The sequence below is a fragment of the Equus quagga genome, chromosome 4 (assembly GCF_021613505.1).
Source record: "Equus quagga isolate Etosha38 chromosome 4, UCLA_HA_Equagga_1.0, whole genome shotgun sequence".
Lineage (NCBI taxonomy): Eukaryota > Metazoa > Chordata > Mammalia > Perissodactyla > Equidae > Equus > Equus quagga.
The window spans coordinates 124,674,131-124,700,806 of NC_060270.1; the positions used below are offsets into that span (position 1 = coordinate 124,674,131).

Here is a 26,676-nt window from a genome sequence, read left to right on the forward strand (position 1 = left end):
AAACACCTAAAGATATCAAACTGTACCTTTACAAATAAAAACTTGTCCAATTCAGCATACCCAACAGAGAACGGAACCAAATAGCAGTATGGATGTCAATAAAGTTCTCCAGCAAGATTCTGTGGTTACCTGAAGAAGACAAATCTGATTTCCCAATATAACTATTCAAAGTTGTTAAAATTAAGTATTTTAAAGTTTTATGTCTATAATATTATCTATATTTACATTAATATTTTTAAATCTCTGTTGATCCCCATGAATATTGTATATCATTTTATTAACCTATAGGCCCCAAATTAATTTTTCATACTCCAATAAATTTTCAAAGAGTTAATTCACCCCTTACTTGAAGGAGTAGATGAGATATAGACAGTATGTCTTGAAATAATCATGCACTAGAAGGATGAATTTAAAAGAATCCTAAAAATGTTTTATGAAAGGATTTTGTTAGGTTTAAAAACTTTGCAATATCTCAAAATTGACACAGCTGTTCCCCTTTGACATGAATATTATGCTTTTACACACAAAATATGACCCTCTGAGCTGTATGCTTCCTGCTTGGGTTCTGCCCTTTGTGTTTATCACATATTACACAAAGTCATTTTGTGACTAATTTCCAGAGCACTGAGTCACAGTGTGGCTGTGGCTTATCTTTTCTTTTTTTCTCCATGGTACTGCTCTTGTCCCTTATTTTTTGCTAATACTCTTATACAAATAAGCTTCTTCCATAATAATTGTTTGTCTTGTTAGAGTTTTTGTGGTTGTGTACTTCTATATTATATGCTTTCCTTTACTACCAGAAGCAAAGTTTAATATGGTTTCATAGCCAACAAGAACATGACAGTACATCGTGTAGGTATGTAACCTATTGCTTTACTTTACATAATCGCACTATACATAGACATGATGTCATATATTCTTATTTAAGTATCTTAGAATAGGAGCTCTGGTCTTTGGAGTCTTGTAAATATTTCCTTAGAGATATTAGTTAATGCAGGCGTAAAACATTTAGATTATAAGAATACTAATGTTTACATCTCGTTTTAAATATCACCAATTAATGAAAATAAAAGAAGTTTCTTTAAACATAAGGCTTCCAGACCGTCTCTGTTATAGTTTTTATACATTACTAAATAATATTTAAAGGTAAACAAATCTTCAGAAAATTCCAATTAAACAGAGACAATTACTACAGAATTGCCACTACAAGGTGAAATTATAAAAAAGGCTACATCTGACCAAATTCTTGCAAAAATGTCTATGATCTTAAAAGCATAAACCTAAATTGCATATATACTTGTTTAAGAACTGAATGCAAAGAGCTGACAACTTGCATTGCAATATGAGTTTACTTTGTTTACAGAGAAGAGCCGATTTTCATTTTAGGGTTACAGACAATGCTCCTCCTTCACCCCTCTTTACTTCTCAGTGCCCTGCTTTCCCCCAAGAAAAAGAAATAAAAGTTATTTCTCATGGGCTAGAAAGTATATTGCCAAGTACTCACGAGTAAAATCTCTGAAGAAAGTTCTTGGAAAGATTTTTTTCAAAGCGCCGTTGAGGTTATTTTGTTTTCCCTTCCAGGCATTGAAGAGAGGATTTATCTTTTCTGCTGCTTCTTTTAAAGAGATCAGCAAACTGGGAAGTGAAGAGTAATGAAAGAAATGCAATCTGATCCTGCCAGCAGAGTAAGGGCGAGGTAAGAATTTGACGGATATCCAGCCCGAAGTCGCCCCTGTCTGTTGGAGCAGAGGGCGCCTCCGAGCCGGCTCTGCGATCACTGCGGTGGGAATTGCCAGGCTTCCTGTTTAGGTCACTCTAACTGTATTTAGGCTAATTTCACCAAACTCTTCAAAAGCCTTTTCTAGTAAGGAGAAAACAGACAAAGGAAACAGCTTACACTAAGATTTCACAATTACTATTTTTGAATATTTCTTTTACTTTCCAGGATTCTTTTCGTAATCAGTTTTTTTTAAAAGAAAACATTTTTTCCAGTTATATATTTTTAAATCATTATATATTTATCATTACATTGTTACTTAACCAAACGAACTTTTTTTTCAGTTTGTTTCTTGTCTTTCTTTAAATGATTTCATCCACATTGTCAGTATATTTACAAAAAAAATCTGAGGACTATGGAAGTTCCCTCTGATTAAAGGCAATATACTGTTCTGTCTGTTGCAGACTGTCCGGCTGTGAACCCTGCCTCAGCTACTTGCTAGCTTTGCAACTTTGGTCAGTTATTTAAATTCTCTGTGCCTTAGTTTCTTTTTCCCTAAAATGATGATAATATAAGTTCCTAGGTTTGATATAAGTAGTAAATGGTTAATACATATAAATATATATAAAGCACTTAAGACAGGCCTCCATACATAGCAAACCTTCAATGAATGTTGACTATTGTGTTTATTGCTGTTGTTTATATTATTATTATTTTACACAATTTGTGAATACTTAATGTCACTCAGCTTGCTCTGCTGTAGGTTGCTATCACTGAGGTTAACCTTTTGTATTTCCGTAATGGAATTATGGTCATATCAGACTAAGACCACTAGACATTTCATAAGATGGCAGAATCTACTTTGCCGCGAAGGCTGAAGTCATTTGATCAGAAAATCTTTCAGTTTCTTGATTTTTCCATCTCAGATTGTCTTTGTGCCTTCAACTGTTCTTGCTTCTTTACTTTGACCTCTGTGTAAGGAGTAACTTTTCCTCTTGTGTGTTTTTAATATTCACTGAATAATTATTAAGTGTCTGACACATACATTATCTCATTTAATTCTCAAAACTAGGTTATAAAGAAAGTCCTCTCTGTATGGTGTAGAGGAGGAGGAAAAATAATTTTCTCTCTATCCTTCTAGATTCTTGGCTGAGACCACCCTGTAATAAAAGACAGATTAACAGGAGAAAAACAAACAGAAGTTTAATAACACGTATACCTTGTGTACACATGGGAGATACCCAGGAAAACTGGGTAACTCTCCGAAATAGCTCAAGCCACCACCTTAAATAACATCTCCAGCTAAAAACAAAGGAAGATGTCAGAGCATGAGGGAGCCAGTTATGGGATGCTATCTGGAAAAGCACGGTAAACAGGAGTAAAATTGTTATGCATATTTAGGTCCTAGCCTTCTCCATCGACAAGCTTTTACAGATTCAGTCATTCTCCTCTTCCTATTAAAGAGGGGGAGATACATTTGCAAGTGAAGATTTCCCCTACACATGTAAATGTCCCTCACAAAAGGATAAGTTTTACTTAGTTTTCAGAGCTTCTCTTGTGTCTGCTGTTTCTTAAAAATAATTAGCCTAAAGTTAATCCATATGCCAAAGAGGCATATTTTGGGGTGATACATTCTATGCCCTTTCAGTGGCCATTTCACAGGTTTAAGAAGGTTGAGTATAGGTTTGTGGAGCTCTGATTCAAATCATGTAGGCTGATTTCAGAGCACAGATGCTTAAATACTCTTCTATGCTTCTTTCTCACCCATGTTCTGGATTTTATACCACAACAAAACTCTGTGTGTTAAAATTTTGTTTTTAACCATGAAACTTTGCTGCGTAGTTACTATCCCTTATTACCTCCATTAAAAAACAAACCTCAATCGAGTAAATTTGAAGATCTAATTGACTTTATTTAATGATTCATGACTCAGACAGTATCCCATCTTAGCTGATAGAAAGGAGTTCTGAAGAGCTGTACAAAATGAAAGGGTTTTATAGGCAGAAGAGTGTTTCTAGCAATAAATGGATTGTCTCAGGCAAGGTCACCTTCCTTTGGGAGAAGGTAGGTGTCTATGAGGCAGATTACCTCACTAGTGCTGACCAGGTAATTCCAGATTGACATTTAAGGTCACATTCCTGGAGAGGTTGACACTACAATTAGGTTAGGTATTATGTCTTGGTTTTCTGATGTGGGGCTTAGCACAAGTGACTCCATTTTGGACCTGTTTCTTTTTTGACACCTTATACCCTGTAACTCAAGCATATTCAATATTCCCTTCTTGCTCAGATTGTTGAGAGAAGTTGCCTGTTTTGGGATTGGAGTGGACATTGATTAATTTTTTGGTCAATCTACAGGCTCTGCTCAGATAGAGATAATCTCAGCTTTCCTCTTTCCAAACTTGAACTAAGAGCTATAGAAAAAGTATACAGTAGATGCCAAGCTCTTAACTAAAAAGCAGACATAGAGAAAGGACTGGCGGCCATTATGGGGTGCACAGGATGATTATGTGGAGAAAGCTATTTGAGAGAGAATGATGAAAAGAATAAATGGAAGAGAGTGTGTAACCTCTTAGAGAGAACATGGAAGGAATGAAAGCAGCAGGAGAGAGGAGAGAGCGATGCCTGAGCTCTATGGGGAAGCCCTTTCCCAGGCTCAGTTCAAGTTTTCCTAAGTACTCAAGAACATACATTCTTGTAATCAACTCCTCTTTTTCCTAAAGTCATTTAAGTAATCTCTTTTAGTATGTAAAGAATCCTACCTGAAAACGTCACAGCTGAGCTGAAATTAACTTCCCAGAGATAATCGATTTCATATTCAAGTTGCACTTGGCATCAATGAAAACTTTTCATCATTTTGTTTCCACATAACTTACACAAACTTGAATATTCTTGCAATGATGAGAATGTGGGAACTTGATGGTAAACTATCTTAAGATAAGACAGCTTGATGCTGTCACTTACGGGCTCTGTGGACTCAGCTTTCCTATTCCTGAGGCTTACGTGACTCTTTGTGGTTTTCTTACCAGTTTGCCATTCCATTGCGTACAGCTCTAAGTCTAAATTATTTGGATAAAAAAAATGTCTCAACAACAATTTCACTATGCGCATCTTAGACTTCTGTCTATAATCACCATCTGGATGATCCAAGTACCCACCTAATACTAGATACTGTCCTTTTCATTCCTAACTATTCTCTGTTAATTTTTTCTTTTCAAGTCTCACACAATTAGAATAACATTCCAGGCTCTTTCTTTGAGCTTGTTTATTTCTTGTCCAAGATAGAAAAATTGTCCTTTTTTTCTTTACTTGTCCTAAGTATCAGGAAACATTTCCTAATTTTATCCATTAAGAATTTTGTTCATTCAAACATATCAAATGTTTCAACAAGTTCAGGTGACTATATGAGTGAGACAAATCTGGAAGGAAGTTGGTTCCTTAAAAGCCTTGTGAGAAGAGTAAACATTGTTGCACAATAGAGAACATCAGAATTAGAAAGGATGTTAAAAACTAAATTATGCAGAAGTTTTGATAACTATCCAAAACAAAGTTAAATTTTATGACATCTAACACTCATTCCACGCGTTTCTCTCTACTCTAAAGTATGTGAAAGATTAGATATTCCGTTATTGCATATTTCAACCAGTTACTTTTCACATGAAGTGTGACTGCAAAGGTCTTTCATTGGGTTAGGTTAAGGATGAGTCCTTGAGCTTCACTCTTGTCTCAGTCGTCATCCTATTATCCAGAATCTAAACCATGTACTGCTTGTGGTTCACTTTTTCTCAAAGTGAATTTCTGAAAACTGATCAACAACTGGAAACAATGTACATTTTCAGACTTCAGATGTAAAAAGGAATGGCATCTAGGCTTTATCAAATTGTATTAATTGAAACTCTGTGTAATAGATTTGACATATACAAACACAGGGGCAAAATTGCCTCTATACTTCATCATTAACAAAATTAATCTATCTCTCAAATCCCTATTTTTGCTGATGTGACAAATGCAACCTTGCCTATTCTAAGTAGTTTACTACTGACTAAATTACCAGTCAAAATTTTGTCACTTTCAGGTAAACCCAGGCAAACCAGATGTCCCCTATCCTTGCTCCTTCCCTTCTTTTTAGGGCACCTGAACCCTTGGAAGTGTTTGGGAAGGGCATCTGGCCCACTTGCTGTCCTCTGTCCTCACTGGCTTCTGCTGAGAGACAACTCATTCAGCCTGGTCGTGTCTATTACAGTTTGGCCAAGATTTTGGATTAAAACTCTGTTCTTGCTTTAGACACTAGTTCTTGCAATTTAAAGCTGTAGCTTTCAAGAAGATATTCTCTCCTGTGGGTTGAAACATCTATTCAACAAGTCATGTGAAGCCTCTGCTCTTTGCTCTCAGCTTTATCTGCCCAGGAGGGTAAAGAGTAAGGACAAAAATAAATGGAAAAATATATCATGTAGTGGTAAATCAAAATGCTACCAGCTACAATCCAGCTGCCTCATTTTTAGACAAATTTAGTATCATGCTCGTTTTAACAATAGTTGAGATGCCTACATACACGGTATCAAGTATGGGTTTAAAGTCAGAGTATCTGCATGATTAATTAACCTTTGGATAGTTTTTTCTTAAACCATTAAGTATCTCAATTTTCTTAATATCTAAATGGAGATTTCCAAAAGCAATCCATCTCATAGGGAAGCAGGGACAACTGGATATATGTCAGGGAGAACGGGTCTACTTTGCTTCTTTTCCTTCCCCTCTCTGTGGTAGATTATCTTATTTCTTCAAACATATTTGGTGCTCCTCCCTCTGGGTCCCTCCTTAGTAACCAGTAAGAAGAGGACATTTCCCTCCACATTGACATGAGGTGTTGCTGCGTTACCAGTTTTGGCTAATAGAATGAGCAGACGAAAAATAAGCAACAGCCAAGTAGATTTTTATGAGCTTTATGGAACATTTATGAGTTTTATGATTCAATGATTTTTTTCCATTTTCTCTGCCAGATATCCTGCATTTGGATTATTCTTTCAAACTGGATCACAATAAAGGAGAAATGGTCACACAGATGACTCACAAAGGTGATTGAAAATAAACGCTTTCTTGGTAAAAACTCTGTAGATTTTGGGGTAGTTTGCTATCAAGCATAACTTAAGGAGAAATGAATAATATACTCCCTAGCTGCATACTCTCTTCCCTCAAAGACGTTATTTTGACTGCATACATATTACTACATTACGTAACCTTGGACACTAAACTAAATTGGACTCTTGGACCCCATGCCCTCTGTCTTCCTGGCACCCTATCTTCTTTTGCTTCCTTTAGATTTCATTGCAAAATATAAAGTAATTTGGAGAGGATGCTCTCTGGAAATTTACTGATGGTAAGCAGCAGGATAAACAAAACTAAACAACAATCAATTTGAAATATGTTGCAGATTTCCTTTCTCCCTTGTTATGCAATAGAGTAATAACAAAAGCATTTTCAGAAATGTTATGGTCACAAGCAAGCTGACTCCATCTGTAGGAAAACAAATTCTTCTCAAATTAGGCTGAATTTTCACATGGAGCTCAAAATAAATACAGACACACAAACTTGAGTACTGGAATCATTACATTACTTATGTGTTATCTAGTTCATATTTCTGATTAACCAGTTATTTCTTGCTAATTTTAAAATGAGAGTGGTTATTTAGGAGTAGAGGTAATGAAGCTCTAGTGCCGCTCAGCTCTCTCAGGAGGTTCTCCACAGGACTCTCAGTCATCACCAGCATTATTAACAGGCAGACATCTTGGGCAAGTGATTTTCCTTCATCAGATAAAACAAATTAACTAAGAAAATAGTGAAAGCTAATCTTTGTATCATCTGTGCTTAGGCATTGCATTTCACAATAAATTACTGCTACTTAGTGGTATATACATATTTAGTGTAATGTCTCAGAGGAAAAATAAAACAAGTTGGTTCTTAGCTATTTCTTTCTGGATTTCTAGAATCAGATATTCTATTGCATAGCATGGGAGAGTACTCAGAACCTTCGCTTTCACTAATGTGGCTTTTTTCCTAATCTTACTTAGTTCACTTGTCTAACTCCTTATGTGAGAATCTGGAAAGTATATCTGTATCTTTAAAACATGAATAAAGAGGTAACCTCTTTTACTTTTCATTGATGAATAACAGGGGTTTCACATACATCTACCTCTGTGAAAACTTCCTATGCAAGTGACCTGTCTGTTACAAAAGTATTGTACAATCTTAGGTCACAATAATTCAGCTACATCATTTAGCATAAGGAAAGTAATATGCCCACTGTACTGAAGTATTTTCAAATTTTTCTCTTTTAAGATTTCATTTTTTTTCCTTTTTCTCCCCAAACCACCCCCCCCGCCCCCCGCCGCCCCGTACATAGTTGTATATTCTTTGTTGTGGGTCCTTCCAGTTGTGGCATGTGGGACGCTGCCTCAGCGTGGTTTAGATGAGCAGTGCCATGTCCGCGCCCAGGATTCGAACCAACGAAACACTGGGCTGCCTGCAGTGGAGTGCACGAACTTAACCACTTGGCCACGGGGTCAGCCCCCAAATTTTCTCTTTTAAAAAGCTTAAAATTGAGATGAAAGCTAAACCGATGTTTATTCTTAATTAAAACTTGTACCAAATTTCCAAAGTTTGGTTCAAGAAAACAAAATTTTAGTCATTATTTACTAAAGGAATATATACATATTATGTATATATGTTTATATATACCTACATATATATGTTTAAGGATAAAATGCAATATTTCTTCTACTATTAGACTCAGTTGTACTAAAACAAGGAAATCTGTATGATAACAGTTAACAGTATTAATAATAATGAGAATAATAATAAGCATTATTGAGCACCCATTTATATACCTAGCGTTATTATACCTTTTACAAATAATAATTTTAATCCTTAAACAATCCTCTAAATTAACTATTGTTACTATTTTAATTTGAAGGAATCTGAACATTGGAAAGCTTAATCCAATTGGCCAGGGTTTAGCATTTACAGACAGTAAACAGTCAAGCAGTTTCAAACCCAAGTCTGTAGTAATCCCCTGTCTGTGATCTTTCTAGTGAACACAACTGCATTAATATCCACCGTGCAAGTGATCAGAAGGCAGAGGGTAAATGACGTCTTCATTCCCATTGACAAGGCCCCTTCTGTCATCACGAAACTCACTTTACATTCTCCCCTTTTTTGTCATGTCTTATCTTCCTAACGCAAAGGACTGAAGTTGTTTTAGACAGGTGGTTGGTAGAAGAGTTTGTTTGAATGGGAGAAAACAGGAATGTGATCAAAATTTTCAGGAATAGTGAAAAGAATGGTGGTATTTTGAATACTATTTTCCCTCAAATTCTATGAAAATGATTCATTTCTTGCTCATAGAAAACATGGAACTATTTGTGGTTAATTACTGCCCTCTGTTGACAACATGTTGTATAAGACAATTTATGTTTTAAGAGTATTTAACGGCAGAATTACAAGAAATTTCATCTATAAAGATGAGTAATTAAATCCCAAAGAATCGACGTGCCTTGCCCAACAGTCATAAGTAGTTAATGACAAGGATAGCGTGAGACCTCAGGAATCATGATCTATGATCACCCTTGTGTTGACTAAATTAAAAACAGTAATATTTTTGCCTGACAATATTTTCCATTTTCTGAGACTCAAAAACAAAATTTACAATAGTCAAAGGAATTAAATAACTTATTTTACTTTTTAAAAAATTTAGGTAAAATGTCTGTTCAGGTTCAAAATAAATCATACAGTACAGAAAAGTGGGAAGTAGAAAATAAACATCTTTCTCTCACTCTCCACCTGATTCTACTCCTAGATGTGGCCACTATTAACTATTTCTTTGTCATTTTGGGAATTATTTATATATATACATATGTATTTTTTCAAAATTGAAATACCGTTCTGCAACTTTTTAAAAACTTTAAAACATACATCTTAGAGTTTATTCCATATTACCACACGGATATATAACATTTAAGAAAATATGGCTGCCTTGAGGCCAGCCCAGTGGCATAGTGGTTAAGTTTGTGTGCTCTACTTCAGTAGCCAGGATTTGCAGGTTCGGATCCAAGGCACAGACCTAGCACTACTCATCAAGCTACAAGCTGTGGCAGCATCCCACATAAGACAGAGGAAGATTGGCACAAGCTGTTAGCTCAGCCACAACATTCCTTAAGCAAAAAGAGGAAGAGAGGCAACAGCTGTTGGCTTGGGGCCAATCTTCCTCACCAAAATATATGTATATATACACGGCTGCCTTTTATTGACACTTCTAAGGACTACAAGTAAGTTTAGAATGTCCTTAATTTAGGTTTGCCTGACAGTTCCTCATTATTCATTTAGATTGTATGTTTCTTCTTGAACTGTTCCAGAAGTAAGGCTGCTTTGTTTGCATTTCATTCCATCCAGGGTGCTTGACTGTGGTTTGTCTCATTACTGATGATGATTGTTCACTTCGGTCACTTAATCAAGGTGTCGTCTACAGGCTTCTCCATTGTCAGCTACCCTATGTTTCTACTTCTGTGCACAGAGAGGATGTGAGTGGTAGAAATGCTCGCTAAGATACAAAATCAAAATAATTTGTAAAATCCTTTCTCTCAGGTAGCAGGAATGGAAAAGATCTTACAATGCTAAGGATTATTTTCCCAGAAGTGCAGAGTGTCTGTTTCCTGGCCTCTCATTTGATTCCAATCCTCTTCCTGGAGGAACACACAAATTAGTGAAGTATTTGCAACAGTTGCACCTGGAGCGTGAGGAATGTTTGTCATATTAGACAATTCATATAACTCCGAGATTTGTTAATATGTAGGTCTATATGTAACATATAAAGTGTAATAATTCTTTTCATTGGCAACTAGATGAACAGTGCACACCAGAACTACTGGCAGTTTTATTTTTCTTAAAATATTTAATGAGAGATTTTCAAAAATTATATTAAAATTTCAGTCGTGAATTTTTATACTAAATTTTGATATTGATTAAAATTTTCACTTTGCATTTGTATTTTTGTTTTTTATTTTTTTAATTGCAGTAACATTGGATTGTAACGTTATATAGCTTTCAGATGTACATCGTAATATATTTGGAATTCTGTGTAAATTATGTCATGTTCACCACCCAAAAACTAATAATAGTCCATCACCAGGCATGTGAACCTAATTACTGCTTTTGTCCTCTCCCCTCCCCCCTTCCCCTGTGGTAACCACCAATCCAATCTTCAATGCTATGTGTTTGTTTGTCTTTGTTTTTATCTTCTACTTATGAGTGAGATCATATGGTATTTGGCTTTCTCCCTCTGACTAATTTCACTCAGCATAATGCCCTCAAGGTCCATCCATGTTGTCACAAATGGCCGGATTTCATCATTTCTTATGGCTGAGTAGTATTCCATTGTGTATGTATACCACATCTTCTTTATCCATTCGTCCCTTCATGGGCACCTAGGTTGCTTCCAAGTCTTGGCTATTGTGTACAATGCTGCAATGAACATAGGGGTGCATGTATCTTTATGCTTTTGCGTTCTCAAGTTCTTTGGATAAATACCCAGCAGTGGGATAGCTATATATCAGATAAGGGGTTAATGTCCAAAATATACAAAGAATTCATACAGCTCAACAAAAATAAAACCAACAATCCAATTAAAAACTGGGCAAAAGATCTGAACAGAGATTTCTCCAAAGAAGATATACAGATGGCCAACAGGCATATGAAAAGATGCTCAACATCATTAGCTATCAGGGAAATGCAAATCAAAACTACAATGAGGTATCACCTCACTCCGGTCAGAATGGCTATAATTAACAAGACAGGAAACAAGTGTTGGAGAGGATGTGGAGAGAAGGGAACCCTCATACACTGCTGGTGGCAGTGCAAACTGGTGCAGCCACTATGGAAAGCAGTATGGAGTATCCTCAGAAAATTAAGACTAGATCTACCATATGATCCTGCATTTGTGTTTTCATAAATAATTTTGAATGCTTTACAAGAAAACTGTTTGAAAACATGAAATTTTTAAATGTTTAGATTTAATTTAATTTACATTTTGGACAAAAATTTCAAGTTGCATACACTTAAATAAAGTAGAACTAAATTATGTGACAATTTTAATTATAACGTAAGTATTAATTTTGCTGAAATAAAGGCAAAAAGATCAGTGGTATGGAATAAACATGTAAATACTTCCGATTTACTTATGTACTTAGTTTATTATTCATCCAAGCATCACTGGCCAATTAACTGAATATCCAAATATGCACAATAAAAATTCAATTGAGATGTCTTGGTAGTTTGTCAACTTTCAGCTATATAAAAATTATGGCTTTACAACGTATCTTACAATTTCATCTTTATGAAGTATGTTTAAGTAGGATAAAAAATCTTCTAGTTTGCTAAATTGATTAACGACTTTTAATATTGAACATATGGTCATCATAATGCCTTGCTGCCTCCCACTTCACTGTAATACAAACAGAGCATTTTCTGAATCATCCATTTACCAACAATTTCTTGACCACCTACTACATGCCAGCACTGGAACTATAGCAACAGACAATCCAGATAAACATTCCTGTTTTCTTGGAACTTACATTTTAGTACATTATTTACTAAGGGGGTCAGGGGACATATTTGGGCATTTGATATAGCTTTTGACCATGTAATGGCACATATAAACTTACTCAATTTTCTTCATTGACATGACAAATTTTGGCTGAATTGACATGTGGCTTTGGTAGGATGAAGTCATAACTGCAGACAGACTTGCCAGAAGCCTTGAAGAAAAGGTCTGACCTTGTGGAAAATGTTTAGGGGGCAAAAGAAAGCAGAAGAATAATAGGAAAATTTCAATGCAGCCAATAGGATCCTCAAAATTTAATGAGTAGAATTGAAAAAAGAAAGAAAGAAGGAAAATATAAATTTAAATAGAATTTTGCTTCAAGTTATGGAGGTATTCTGGAAAGTGAGTGGGATAAGCTTGATTAATTGGTACCGTAACATGTAAGAAACAATCACAAAACCACATCCTCTCTTTCCCCCTGGAAACATAGTGATAAACAGCTGCTGTCCATTTTGCACACACAGAAAAGCAAGGTTAATTAGAAGTACTGTCCTTGCAAATTCAGTTCCATTAACAGCAAAACCAGTTCAGGAAAGAGTATTTTCATGGCATGATTTTTTTCCAAGTTCTATTAGGATCGTGTCAGATCCATATATTAGTGACTGACTATGACGGCTCAGAAGGTGGGATCCCTGCCAAACCCCTACCTGAACTGAGGAGAATATTTATTTCTTCTTCTTTGGCAACAGTCATTTTTCTCTCTTTCGATGTAGAAGTCTTTCAGAACCCAGGTGACATTCATTATAACCAAAGTCAGACTAAACAATGAAAGCATAAAGACGATACTTGGCTTTCATTGTCTCACAAAAATTTAAGTAATGAAATGCATAAATGACAAGATCAGTCTAGATTTTTTTCACGTTTATCTTAAAGTCAACTTTTCCTTTCACAAAAATGGATGACAACTGAGTAATGCATGCACTTTAGGAAGATATTTCAGGCTCCATTGCGTATATGTCACTAAGCACGGAAATAATCTTCAGTGAGCATTAACAATCCTTTATGGCACATGGGTTAGGGAGCTGTTTTCCATCTTGGACCATTTCTCCTGATGTTTGTTGTATTCATGCTTTGTGGACAGCATTCACCACTCATAACCAATCAGGACCCAAATTTATTTTACTTTGTCTGAAACCACCTTAACTCCAGTCCATTCCATAGTCTCTCTTCCTCTTTAGAAGTAGTCGATATCCAGAAGTTGGGATGAATTTTTCCCATTTATGATGTTGTTCATTGTTTCATATGATATTTAAACAAATAATTTATACAACTGCTTCTTTTTAGAAAAATGTCCCTAAATTTATACTCGACTTATTCTTTGGCAACTTTCCCTTATCACACATCATTATACTTCTGACATATATGTTTATATGTGTGGATCTTCTTTCACTTTAACTATGGTATACTATTCCATTTATTAAAAAATACAACTAATTTTTTCCAGTCCTCTACCGAGCATTTGTTTGATTAGCTTGCCTGCATTTGTTTTTGCTTCAGGGAACGTTCTTACACATAACACCTTGTACAAATCTTCAGGATAGAGATGTAAGAATGGAATTGCGGGGGCGTAGAATAAACAGTTTTTAATTGTACAAGGTATTGCTAAATTTCTCTACAAAGTTGTCTCAGCAAAGCACTATAGAAGAGTACGTGTTTTCCACATGTTTGCCAAACAGTGTTGTCAGAATTTTTGATTTCTGCCAATCTGATATTTAAGAAGTGATATCTTATTGTTCGTTTGCTTTTATTTCTTAGATTTCTTGTGAGGAAGTATTCAGGTTTATTGGTTTACTCTTTTGAGAAATGGCTGTTTATATCCTTTAATCATTTGAAATGTTTGGTTTTCTGTTCTGTCTTGTTCTTGTTTAAATAATAGATGTTTCTTACATATTCTGGAAAAAATCCTCTATTGGTTTTATGGATAGGAGATACCTTCTCTATATGTATCTTATCTTTTTAGTTTGTTTAGATTGTTTTTTTTTTTGTCACAAAGGATTAATATTGAGGTAGGTAAATATATCAACCTTTTCCTTAATGGCTTACGCTTTTAAAATCTTATTTAAAAAATTCTACCTCCATCATACAATGAATATTTTCATTTTCCTCTTTGTTTTCTGTTTCAAACAAAGTTCTTTGGGCTATTTTTTGCCCTTTACATCTTGCACGTAAAGTTTAATATTGATGTGCCTATTTCTTTGGAAAAAAATTAATGTTGACTGGTATTGCACTGGATTAATAAATTAATTTGGGAAGAATAAGCTTGAATAGATAAGAGGAGCTGGAGTTTAATAATCTGGTGGATGTACTGACCTTAGCTAGAAAGCAGGCAGCTCATCCATAAAAACAGAAGTAAAGGCTGAGTTAAAGGCTGGCTTCATGGGCGTGAGACTGGTGCAGTCATACAGGACGCTATGCAGAGAAGAGTCCTGTGCTTGTTTAACACTCTCCTGTCAGCACCTTGAAATTTGGTCAAGTGGTGGGTATTTGCATTTTGCACTGCCCCCTCCCCCACCCCAAATTATGTAGCTGGTCTTGGAGAGTACGCATACAGGTACAGTTGCAAAACAGATGGGGGGCGGGTGTATATGGAAGTTCTCTTCTGTTGGCTTTTATTTTCTCAATGAAATAGGAAGTAAATGTCATTTATTTCCCTGTGCTGCATTCTGGGTCACTTCTCAAGGTCTCATACTCAATTCACTAATTCTTTCAGTGCCTAATCTGTTGTTTGGCTGATTTTAATTGAAGTGACTGTATTTTAATTTTAGAAGTTCTACTTGATTTTCTGTCAACTCTGCCTTTTCTCATAATTTTGTGTTTTTTGATTTGTGCTTTTAGTTTGTTGTTTTGTCTTTAATGACTTTATACATACTTATTTTCTGGTCCTTTTTTTCTTTTCTATGTTTTTCTATTTTTTGAAGTTTTTAGGACTCTAGTCATCCTGTTGGCTATGTCTGCTAGTGATCACTTATGATGCTAAAAAATTTTGGAAATGTCCTCACCTCCACAGTGGGATTATTTGTGAGAACGCTGTCTCATTTTATATATCTTTTCAGAGATTGTGCATCTGCATATGCCACGTATTCAAAATGACTGCTATTATCCCACCTGGGAACCTTTTGCACTCTTCTTTCAAGAATTTTATTTCATAAAATTGTCATAATGCATTGACTTATTTGAACAACACAATTTCCTGCCATTACTGGAAAATTCTTAGAAGAAATATACAATCTATGATGTCAAGGATATGACTCACTCTCTTGAAAGTGGCACCAACGTGTAGTGCAAAACCTGCCAAAAAAAAAAAAAAAAAAACCATGATGGCACTAACTTCACCTATTTTTAAGCTTTTTAATGGAATCTATTTTTAAGCTTTAATTTTCACCTCTACTGGCCTTTCAACACCATAGAGTTTTGCAAATTTGACATCAAACCCACTTGAGGAGCACGTTCATTGCTTTAAGTTATCGAGGGAAACTTGTTTTCCTGCTTTAATCCCAACAAAATAGTTTTACGATTGACTTGTGCCAGTGAATAGATATTTCCCTAGTCTTCCTTTTCAGTAATTGGGTAACTCTTTGGAGAGTCTCAGTTCTTTGCAGGTGCCTCAGTTCTAACTTCCTGTCTCCCACAGACTCAAAACTTGCTCCTTGTCCCCATGGGTATGTAAAACCAGGCGCGAGGTTCAGCCACAGCCACAAAATCAGCTCACTCTTTCCACTTCCTTCTTTGCTTTTTTCCCTCTGCCCCTAAGGTATTCCCATTCTTTCCTGTAAACACAGCAATGCACTGTATCAGAAAAGTTATATTTTTATTCAGTATTTTGATGCATTTCTTGCAAAAAAGTTTTGTGTTAACTTTTTCTACTGTTTTGCCTCAATCAGAATCTTTTTTATTGCATTCCATTAATTCAGGAATTTACATTTTCCCTTTAAAACAAGAGACTACAATTAAAAGGACAAAGGTAAGTTTGTTTGGTTTTTCTGTTTCCTAGATGGGAAACCAGGACAGAATTCTGCAAGGAGGTGATGCTATTTTTTTTTTTTAAGTGGGCTTTTTGGTGAGGAAGATTGGCCCTGAACTAACATCTGTTGCCAATCCTCCTCTTTTTTTTCTCTCCTCAAAGCCCCAGAACATAGTTGTATATCCTAGTTGTAGGTCATTCTAGTTCTTCTATGTGGGATGCCGCCACAGCATGGCTTGATGAGTTGTGTGTAGGTCTGTGCCCAGAATTTGACCCAGCAAACCCTGGGCCACCAAAGTTAAGTGAGCAAACTTAGCTCTTAGCCATGGTGCCAGCCCCCAGGAGTTTTTGAATACCAACTCAAAGTTAAAATATTTATAATATTCCTCAAGTCTGTACTCAACACTTTCCTCTTTACTTTCAATTGAAGGTCTTATTTTGTTCTGAGATAAAAAGGAGATTGCCAGATTGTGTGTCACCAACAGGAATTTCCTGTTCCCCACCAGCAGTCTTTTCACTATCCAAAGCTCTTTTCTAAGTTGTACTGAGAACTTATGTCATGGCTGAGTTGAAGAGAACAGAATCTAAGATCTGCTGTATAGGATGTGCTTATAGTTAACAATGCTGTATTATATACTTAAAATTTGCTAAAAGGGTAGATCTTATGTTAAGTGTTCTTATCACAAAAAAGAAATAATAATAACAATAAAGAAGGAGAGAGGAAACTTGGAGGTGATGGATATGTTTATGGCATAGACTGTGGTGATAGTTTCAGAGAGATATACTTATCTCCAAACTCATCAAGTTGTATACATTAAATCTGCATGGATTTTTGTATGTCAATCATATCACAATGAAGAGAGTTGGAAAGGATAAATATATTTATTACAGTGTTCTCAATGGGTTATAAATCATTGAGAGAGCTGAAAAAAAGAGACTCTAATGCAAACTTTCAGTAGCAGAACTGCTGCCAACACGCCAGCAACTCTTTCTGTAATGAAATACTTTGTTGTCTCTGTAGTTGCTATTTCCAAACACCAACACACACGTGTATGGGCACACACACTCACACACAAACGTGATGCCATTACACCTGCTGGTTTCAGACCACACTGCCTCTTCCACGGTATGCGCCACCCATTAGAGAATCATGCCGCCTTCCTCCCTCATCAGTAATCTCAGTTCTGATGCAAGTCCTATGGGGGTGTATTTGATTATGGAGTCTAAAACACATTTGGAATTCTAGCTAAGAGATAATCTGGGATTTGTTTTAAGCTTTCCTGTCTCTGCAGTATAGAAAGCAATACTAAAATGAAGCTGGAATAAATATTGAATGAGCAAATCCTCAGTATCCTCCCAGTAGATTTCAATGTGGATTTAATTTTATTTCCTTTCATATCCTCGAGTATCTTCTATTAAGTATTCCTATCACTATCTCTCCACATTAGGGCTGTCTGTTTATCAGTAATATAATCATTCTCACCCATCTTAAAAAAGAAAGCAAACTCTTCCTTAGACCTGCATCCTGTGTGGTATTTTATAACCTCTCCAGACATTTACAGTCAAGACTCTTAAAACAGTCAATAATTATCTGCAGTTCTGCATCTGCCAGTATCTAGTCCAGTCATAGCAACCTTCTTTCTACCCACAGTGCTCTAGTGAAGGCCCTCTTTCCAAGGTTTGCAATGACTTCTTGTTTGCTAAGTCACATGGACATTTTGCAATGACCATCCTGAACTCCAGCCCTTTACCTCTTTGCACAACTTGAGAGGAGTCACTGTTTCTTTCTAGAAATTTCCAAGTGGTTTTCTAAGTCTCTGCTTCAGTCTTATTCTGCAGCTTCTCTTTCTCTGCTCATTCAGTAATTTCTGATTTTCCCCAAGTTTTTATACACTTGTTTCTTCCACCTAAAGACTGCACCTGAGTTATCACTCTCACTTCCTTGGTATCAAATATACCATATATGTATTAGTTTCCAAATATTTTGCTCTTTTTAATACTTGTCTTCTAAATACAAATGCTATATATACAATCACCTGTTGGTTATATCCACTTGGATATTTCAGAGACATTTCTAGACCATCATGTATAAAGCTGAATGATATCATTAATTCCCTAAATCTAGCCTTTTTCTTGATACTCTAGAAGTTTCTACCTCCTTCTTCTCCCTTATGTCCTGTGAATTATAGCTCCTAAACAGTTTTTTTGATCTTTTCCATCTCCTTCATCCCCACAGCTACCACCTTGGTTCTTCATTTCTTAACCAACAATTACCATACTGGTCTCCCCAACTGCGGTCTTAGCTTTCTCTAATTTAGTTTCCAAGCTGAATATCAATGTGATCCTTTATAAGTAAGACTTTGATCATGTCACTCCGTATGTAACCATTTGATGAATCAACTTTACAAATATCTGTGAAGCACTTACTATGTTCTAAGCACAAGATAGGTATAGTTCCACCGTCTTTATGATCTAAAGTAAGCATTCCAGTGGTCCACATAGCATATGACACCAGAGGGAATTATTCTTTAATATCTCCCTCGCTATAAGGCAAAACCATTTTAAATATGACCATGAAGTTCAGTTATACATAATATTGAAGACTTTGGATATTCCAAACTAGATTCAGAAATTGCTGCAATTGCTTCCTATTGTGGGTTTTTTTCCTTGTTGAACTCCGTGGATTGATAAGAAAAGACAAGTTTTGTGGGGAGTGGCAATATCAACTGTGAGGAGGATAGCAAAGTGCTGAAAAGAGGGCAGGCTAGACCGGGCCTCACAACCTCCTCCATGGATGGTAGGACTGAAAAGGAGGACTTAGTCACCTAAGACTTAATCTGTAGAGAATAAAAAAGAAATCCTCAACTTGCTGACTTTTAATGTTTATTTTGGCTACTGAAAGGGTTTTCCCACTTATCTCTGGTGTGGCATAGTGGTTAGAATAAAATTTTCAGGGAAAAGCTCATTTTAATTATTTCATGTTGGTACCCTTGTCCCATTCCATTTTCTTTCTGAAATTTAAATTAATTATGAACCAGTTGCTGGTTATTCAAAATTACTGCAAATGATTACAAATTCCTTCAGATTTCTATAGGAGAAAAAAACCACAATATTTTATACAATGGATTTTATATCTACTTAAGAGTTTGGACTGTCATCTTTTTTACAACTTTATAAAAATTTTTATGCAAATAAGTGTCTAATAATTAATAAATGAATTTTAATACAACTGAAACATCTATAAAACAATTTAAGTAACCGCTACATCATAAATCTGACGTAATGTTTTATTTCTTGATCTGTTCTTTAGTTCCTGAATAAATAATCAATTAACAGTCGAAAAGAAGGAATGCATTTTAGTTTTACAGATATTATTTAAATCTAGTAAAAATTTTCATGCATGGGATAAAATTTGCACTTATCAAAAAATATTATTCTTCCCAATTTGTGCTTTGTTTCAATGTTTTAAAGTTTAATCACACACACATACAAACTCCAAGTGGTCACATAGAATGACAGAAATGTTAGTTCTGTTTCTTCTTTTTTATAATCACCGTGTTATCACTGTTTATTTTGAATCTATTCCTTAAGTGCAGGAATATGAGATTTTCTAGGAGTCAGAGAACCAAATGGTATAGAAAGTGTGTTGGGATGATTCTGGACAGTTGTAAACTGGGTGTTCTGTGTTACTGGGAGTTACAGAATTAACTTTCATGTAAAAAACAATGTTCATAAAAGGGCTATTAGCAAAATTGTGTGAATTTGAAGCTTACTATCCTGGTTATCTATTGATACCTAACAGACCACCCTAAATCTTAGCAACTTACAGCATGACAGTCATTTATTTAATTTGCACATCTGTAACATGGGCGGTCTCAGTGAAGACGGTTTGCATTTGTTCCAAGTGGCACCAGCCAGTGCAGCCATGAGGACAGCTGAGTGCTGGAAATGGAAGATTCCCTTACTCACCTGTCCAACAGTTGCTTGCTGTCACTGGGGACCTCACATCAGAGTGAATCCAAGAAAAATTGCATTGGATGGAGTTAAACAGGCAAGGGAGACTTTACTCAGGAATATTGCAGTAGAGGTGAAGACTGTTGCCACAGGGAGAAGGATCGAACTCAACTCCCTTGAAACAAAAGGCAAGAGAGTTTTTAAGCGCTGGGGTGAGCCAATGGAAAAGTATTAGAGGACACAGGGGAGGGTTCGGTCAACGGGATTAGGTCATCTGTGTTGGCTAATTCGTATTTATCAAAGTTAGGCTCCTACACTCCCACACACACTGGGAAATAGGGGTGCTATCTTTCTTAAGGTTCCATTTCAAAGGGTCCTTGAGAAAGACTTTCGTGGGTTATAAAATGGGCAAGAGGCTGGGAAAAGATTTACATCTCAAAAGGGCAGAGGTAGAATTGTCAACTGCAAGTTTTCTAAAATAAATGCTCTAAAGAGAGGAATGTCAGGGGACTATAGTGAGGAAGAAAGTCTACAGTTTGGTCAGCTGAGAGGGACAACATTAAGGTCGCCTGGGTCAAGCGTGAGCAGGAACATCTACATGTAACCTCTGCAAGTGACTTCCGGCTTCCTCACAGTGAGGGAGCTGGGTTCCAAAAGCAGGCATTACAAGAAAGACCTACTCATGACCTAACCTCACAAGTCACAAACAGCATCACGTCTGCTGCATTCTACTCAAGAAAGCATTCACAAAAGTCCACATGAAGGCAAGCGAAGGGGAAAAAGTTACCACCTATTGATGGGAGACTGACAAAATTCTAGAAGCGTGTACAACTAGAAACACCGTTGCAGCTGTTTTTGAAAAATATAATCTTCCAGTAATAAAATTCATATTATTAAAATTCAGCAATAACTGCTGAAATTGTTTAGAATTAGACCAACAAAATATCTTTTTCTGGGAGAAGTATTTCATCACTGACGTTTTAGAATTGCTGGTGCATAATAAAAAACAAAGGACTAAGTTGATTTTATTATTGTTTTTAGATTTTCTAGAGAAAATGCAGTCAATTACTGCCATGCAGTCCCCTTGCACTGTCCTGACCTTGTTAAGATATTAGCCCAAATTCCTTCATAATAAAATACAAATTCCCAATATTGCCTTATAAAGTACTCCATAAATTAAGAATTGCCTTTCCTTTAGAGGTGTTTTCTCATAATCCCCAGTTGTGCCTTATAGTCTAGGCATGCTGAGTATCTTACGGTGCTTGGGGAAAAGAAATGACTGACTTTTATGCCCCTTTTTTGCAGATACTTGCCTTTTGCCTAAAATGAAAACTGCCTCAGCTCTACCTATCGACTCAGGTTTTACTCTTCCAGAAGCCTTCTTAGACCACCATCTGAGACCATGGACCATCCAGTCTCACATATCGATGTCTCCCCCCTGTTAGGGGGTGGAGTTATTTCTCTCTGTCCAATACTTCAGCCGAAGCTCCTATGCACTATGCAGGCTTGCCACTTTTCTAGGCCTCAGGCTAGTCCACAATAAAAATTTGGAATTAGATTCAAGCCTTCTAAGATCCACGTTAGGACCAAGAATTCTTCACTTGTACATTAGCTACCTTGGATATTTGCTCCATAGCGTCAAATGGAGCCTGTAGCTGTGTAACTCCCACCACTTTGTCTCACACCAGGCCAACGTATTAACCTACTTGGGAGTCGCCTGTCCTTTTCAGGATGACTGTGGACAAGAGGAAATCTGCAGTTTCCAACATCAGTATGTTCTTATGTTTATCAATTTTGCCAGGAAAGTACTCCTTAAATGGGACATAAATCCTTTAGACTCTGTTCTCTCTCCTCTTCAACAGTCACCATTCCATCTGGAAAAAGCTTTCACGTACTTCAAACCACTATCCAATCTCATTCAGGGTGTTTAACAGAGAGAATAAATCCATATCACTTAATCTTCCATCGCTGGTCTAATTTTCCAGTATTTTAGATGCTGTTTAATCAATTTACTTCATAGAACTTTCAATTGATTATCTTCTCTTTTATCTTTTTTACAGACCATAAATGCACATAGAACATGTACTTCGTATAAGAGAATGGTTGTTTCATGGTTCCTCTAAGCAATAGTCCTGGTTATACACTTAAGTACCTTGCTTACTTGTGAAATTCCTGTGATGCATCACTGAATGAGCTTTGCTTTTCATTTGCTCTTGCCAGGATTGTTTTTTCCTGTCCTTCGTATATCGAGGAACTTACCATCTGTGACGGGCACAGTTTTTTAAGTTACTACAAAATTTTTTTATTTGTTTCTTGTTTCTGAATCAGTGAACCAGTGTGACCTATGTTCCAAAGTAGAGAACTCTCTCCCAGCAATCTCAATCCATATGCTCTTCATAATATATTATGTTACTGATAAAGACATTTGACAGATATCACGTAATAGTAACAATAAATACATAAAGAACGTATAACATATATAAATCTTTACACACCAAACAACATATAAGTTAAAGTCATAAATCGAAATCTCCATATTTATCTGGGTACTCAAAAATCAGTTTGAGTCTTCAAAGAAACAAAATTCCAAGAATAGATATACAAAAGATTCACTGTGGGTAAACTCAGTGAAGGATATGCGGAAGGGAGCAGGTGGAGGCAAGGAGAGCATTCAAACTAAGAGGCAGTTGTAACCCAGGTGGAAAGACAGAAATGAGGAAGGACTGGGTGGGCAGAGCTTCAGACTGCAGCATCGTTATAAAAAAATTATCCACTAGGCTGATGGGGTAATGTTTGAGCAAAGTCTCTCTGTTTGAAGAATCCTGCATTGGGCCGAAATGTCCCAGTTGTAGGGTTCCAGACCAACACCATGCTCACCCAGAGCATCCTGGAATGCCCGATGAATCAAAAGTTACCAAAAAAAGAAAGAAAGGGGCCGGCCCCACGGCTGAGTGGTTAAGTTTGCGCTCTGCTTCAGAGGCCCAGGGTTTCGTAGGTTCGGATCCTGGGCACAGACATGGCACTGCTCATCACGCCATGTTGAGGCAGCGTCCCACATAGCAGAACTAGAAGGACCTACAACTAGTATACAACTATGTACTGGGGGGCTTTGGGGAGAAGAAGCAATTAAAAACAAAAAGAAGATTGGCAACAGTTGTTAGCTCAGGTGCCAGTCTTTAAAAAAAAAAAAGTTACAGCAGCTGGAGGGTTTCGATCAGTTTTACTCTCTTATATTGTAGAGACACGTGTGTAAGGTAACTCCACATCTGCCAAGACCTACAGACCAATATCAATTCTTAAGTAAATGGAATATTTATAAAGTAGATTAAATATTGGTACAAAGAGGAAACTTTAATATTTTCTCAAAAGTAGAAGCTCTACTGGCCACATTCTCTGATTGAAATTTTTATAAAATTGGAAATAAGAAAAAATGATTCATAACAGATTTAATAACAAACATTAGAAAAATTACTCTAAAAGTGTCTAGATCAAAGAGAAAAATCAAACCATAAATGGGACTTCAGAAAAATAAAAAAATTTAAAACGGTTCATTACAAGACTGATGTAATATACCAAATGCACATTTAAGAAAACAATAAGAGACCGATGAAGTATCCAAATTAAAACATTAGAAAAAGAACAAAAATGAAGCCAAAGAAAAGAAACAGGGAAGGTAAATCCATGACTGCTGAAATAATTCAATAGAAAAAGTACAATATGGTCAAAACCAACAGGCCAAAAGTTTCTTTAAAAATGCCAAATCGATAAACTCTTAACAAACTGATGAATGAATTACGAGATAGCAAAATTCTACAATATTTAGATTGATAAAATAGATATAACTTTGGGAAGCAGATAAAAGAATGAGGGAATTATAAAACATTATGAGCAATACCGTGGCAATAAATTAGGAAGTCTGGAAGAAATAGATATTTTCCTATTAAAATACAAACTATCAAAAGTTAAACTACAAAAACATGGAAAGCAATTACTAAATAATAATAATAAATTACAGAAAACAATTAGAAAGATATTTGGAAATCTCATATTAAGAGAGCCACAAGGCCCTTATTTTTTTTATAACTGAGCTCTATCTAAACATTAAAGCTCTATGTAATAATAAGTATTCTAGATCATAGAAAAATGGGAAGTTTCTCATGTCACTTTATGCATTTATTATAACCTTAATATTATAACATGTTAGAGAACTTTAGAATAATCCACTTAGCACTATTAATTTTCTAAATACATTGTTTAGAAAAATAAATTTCCATAGTGTGAAAAGAACACCAGAAGCAGAAAGAGTTTAGACAGAAATATGTTTTGTTTAAAATTAGGGCACTGATCTTAAGCAATTACATGTATATTAAAAAAGAAAACAGTATGCCAAAAAATATTTGCTAAAATTCTGTATCCCATCTGAATTAAATTTCTAAACTTTATTAAGTAATAGGAAAGGAAGGAACTACTTAAAAACATTGAAGAATATTCCTACACACACACACACACACTCACACAGATAAACCAGCAAACATATAAGACAGTGAAATGCTGCAATAATTAAAAAATAAGAAGACAGTGATGTCCATTATCATATTTTTCAATATTATTTTTGCTGTTTTTGGTGTGCACTGTCCAGTACAGTAGCTGCTGTTCACATATGACAATTTAAATTTAAATTAATTAAAATTAAAAGAAATTTAAAAGTCAGTTCCACAGCTGCACTAGCCCTGTGTGCCTGACAGCTATCCTATTGGTAGTGAAGATTTAAAACATTTCCATTATCATGGAAAGTTCTGTTGGACAGTGCTGTCCTACATAATGCAACAAGACAATAAAAAAAATTTGTACATGCATTACAAAAGAGAGAGAAACTTACTCTTAGATGTTGATAACTTCGGGTGTATCTAGAAAAGTGAAGAAACTGAGTATATCAGTAAAGAAGTTTATTGATTGTTTAGGTTAATACATAAAAGTCAGTGTAGCTTTTTATCTCTACTAACAATTACCACTGAGAAATGAAAATAAAAATACCCTGTTATGGTAGTAAACAATAAATAGTAAATGACAAAAATACCTATCAATAAATTTAACGGCAAAAATGGAAAACATCTAATTTATTTCAAAGTATTACTGATGGACATTAAACAAGACCCGCACAAAGTGGAGAAACCACATAGCTGAATAAAAGTGATTACAAAATTGACAAACAATTTCAAGCAATTCCATAGTAATTTGATTTTACCTTAGATTTTGAATAGGATTTTATAGCTCAGAAGAACTATACCTAGTAATATTATCAAGAAGAATCGAAAGAGGTTCTCTTGTTGCTTTACTGGATATTAAAATTGAGTATGAAAACACTGCATGCAAAAGAAAATATACTGTCTAATTAAGGGACACAGTAACCTTGTAGAATATATAAAAAGCAATTTGGAAGAGACAGAAAGCCTATAAAGGAATCTAATATAGTGTTGTAAGGGAAATGTTTTAATTCAATGGGATATGGATTGTTTATTTAATAAATGGTGTTGATGGGACTAGTTAATCATCTGGCAGAGGGAAAGCCAGGTTCTTCACCATTTCAAAAACAATGTCAATGAAGTACATATTTAAATGTAAAGAAAATGAATAAATATTCCACAAGGATGATAGTACAAAAATGAAGTTCTATAGGTCTTACTAAACATAAAAGGTATTCAGAATCCATAAAGTAAAAGGTGGATATATTTATGTACATTTTTTATTATATGGCAAAGGACACCATGCAATAGCTAAAGACAAATAAATAATAATAAAGGCTAAACAAGTATTTCTTAACATAAACTATAAAAAGTTAATATCTCCTACAAATATTTTTGATAAATTGATTTGAGAAAAGACAAATATGGAGCTAGAAAAATGGCAGTTGTTGCAGACAAAGTTCGTAGCCATCAAGCATTCACCAAATACAGCTCGCTTGTGTTTCCAGCCTCGCTAACAGTTGGATTGGTGCCACGGGACTCGTGAGTGTAAGAAGTGAGAGAGGGTTTGGAAGCGAAGGCTGCTCTGAGCTGATAGGCCTCCTCCAAGATTCTTGGCTTCTGTGGAAGCTCCCTGGGAACATATATTGCTGGTGTTTTCAGATACAACATTGAAGAGCCGTTTTCAGTCTGAGTCTCTGAGAGACTGTGGATCTGGGCTTGCTGCTAATCCACTTTGGGCATGTAACATGATTGAGAAATAAAACTCTCCTGTGTTAATACATCAAAGTTTCTGAGTTAATATATTACCACAGCATATCCTAGATTATCCTAATATAGCAGGCAATTTACAGAAGAAGAAATAAAACAACGACAAAAACATCATACGTAATGCTTTCAACCTTACTCAAGAAAATGCAAATTAAAGCAACAAT

The 26,676-nt window shown here is 35.6% G+C and overlaps 1 protein-coding gene and 1 long non-coding RNA gene across 7 annotated transcripts in view; one reads left to right on the top strand and one right to left on the bottom strand.

Annotated features, from left to right (window-relative positions):
* Positions 1-1,779, bottom strand: part of LOC124238484 (tissue factor pathway inhibitor-like) — a 78,294-nt gene extending 76,515 nt beyond the window's left edge. For 3 of the 6 annotated variants that reach the window (XR_006888317.1, XR_006888318.1, XM_046659472.1), the window contains exon 1: positions 1,505-1,777. The gene's annotated coding sequence lies outside the window, so the exon portion shown is untranslated. Of the gene's footprint in view, positions 1-1,504 lie in introns of all 6 variants that reach the window. The other 3 variants (XR_006888316.1, XM_046659473.1, XM_046659474.1) reach the window with 2 other exon arrangements.
* On the top strand, positions 1,592-21,688 carry LOC124238485 (uncharacterized). Its single transcript, XR_006888319.1, has 3 exons — positions 1,592-1,696; positions 6,714-6,788; positions 21,585-21,688. It is a non-coding gene; the product is annotated as an uncharacterized LOC124238485 (long non-coding RNA).
* The last annotated feature ends 4,988 nt before the right edge of the window (positions 21,689-26,676 follow it).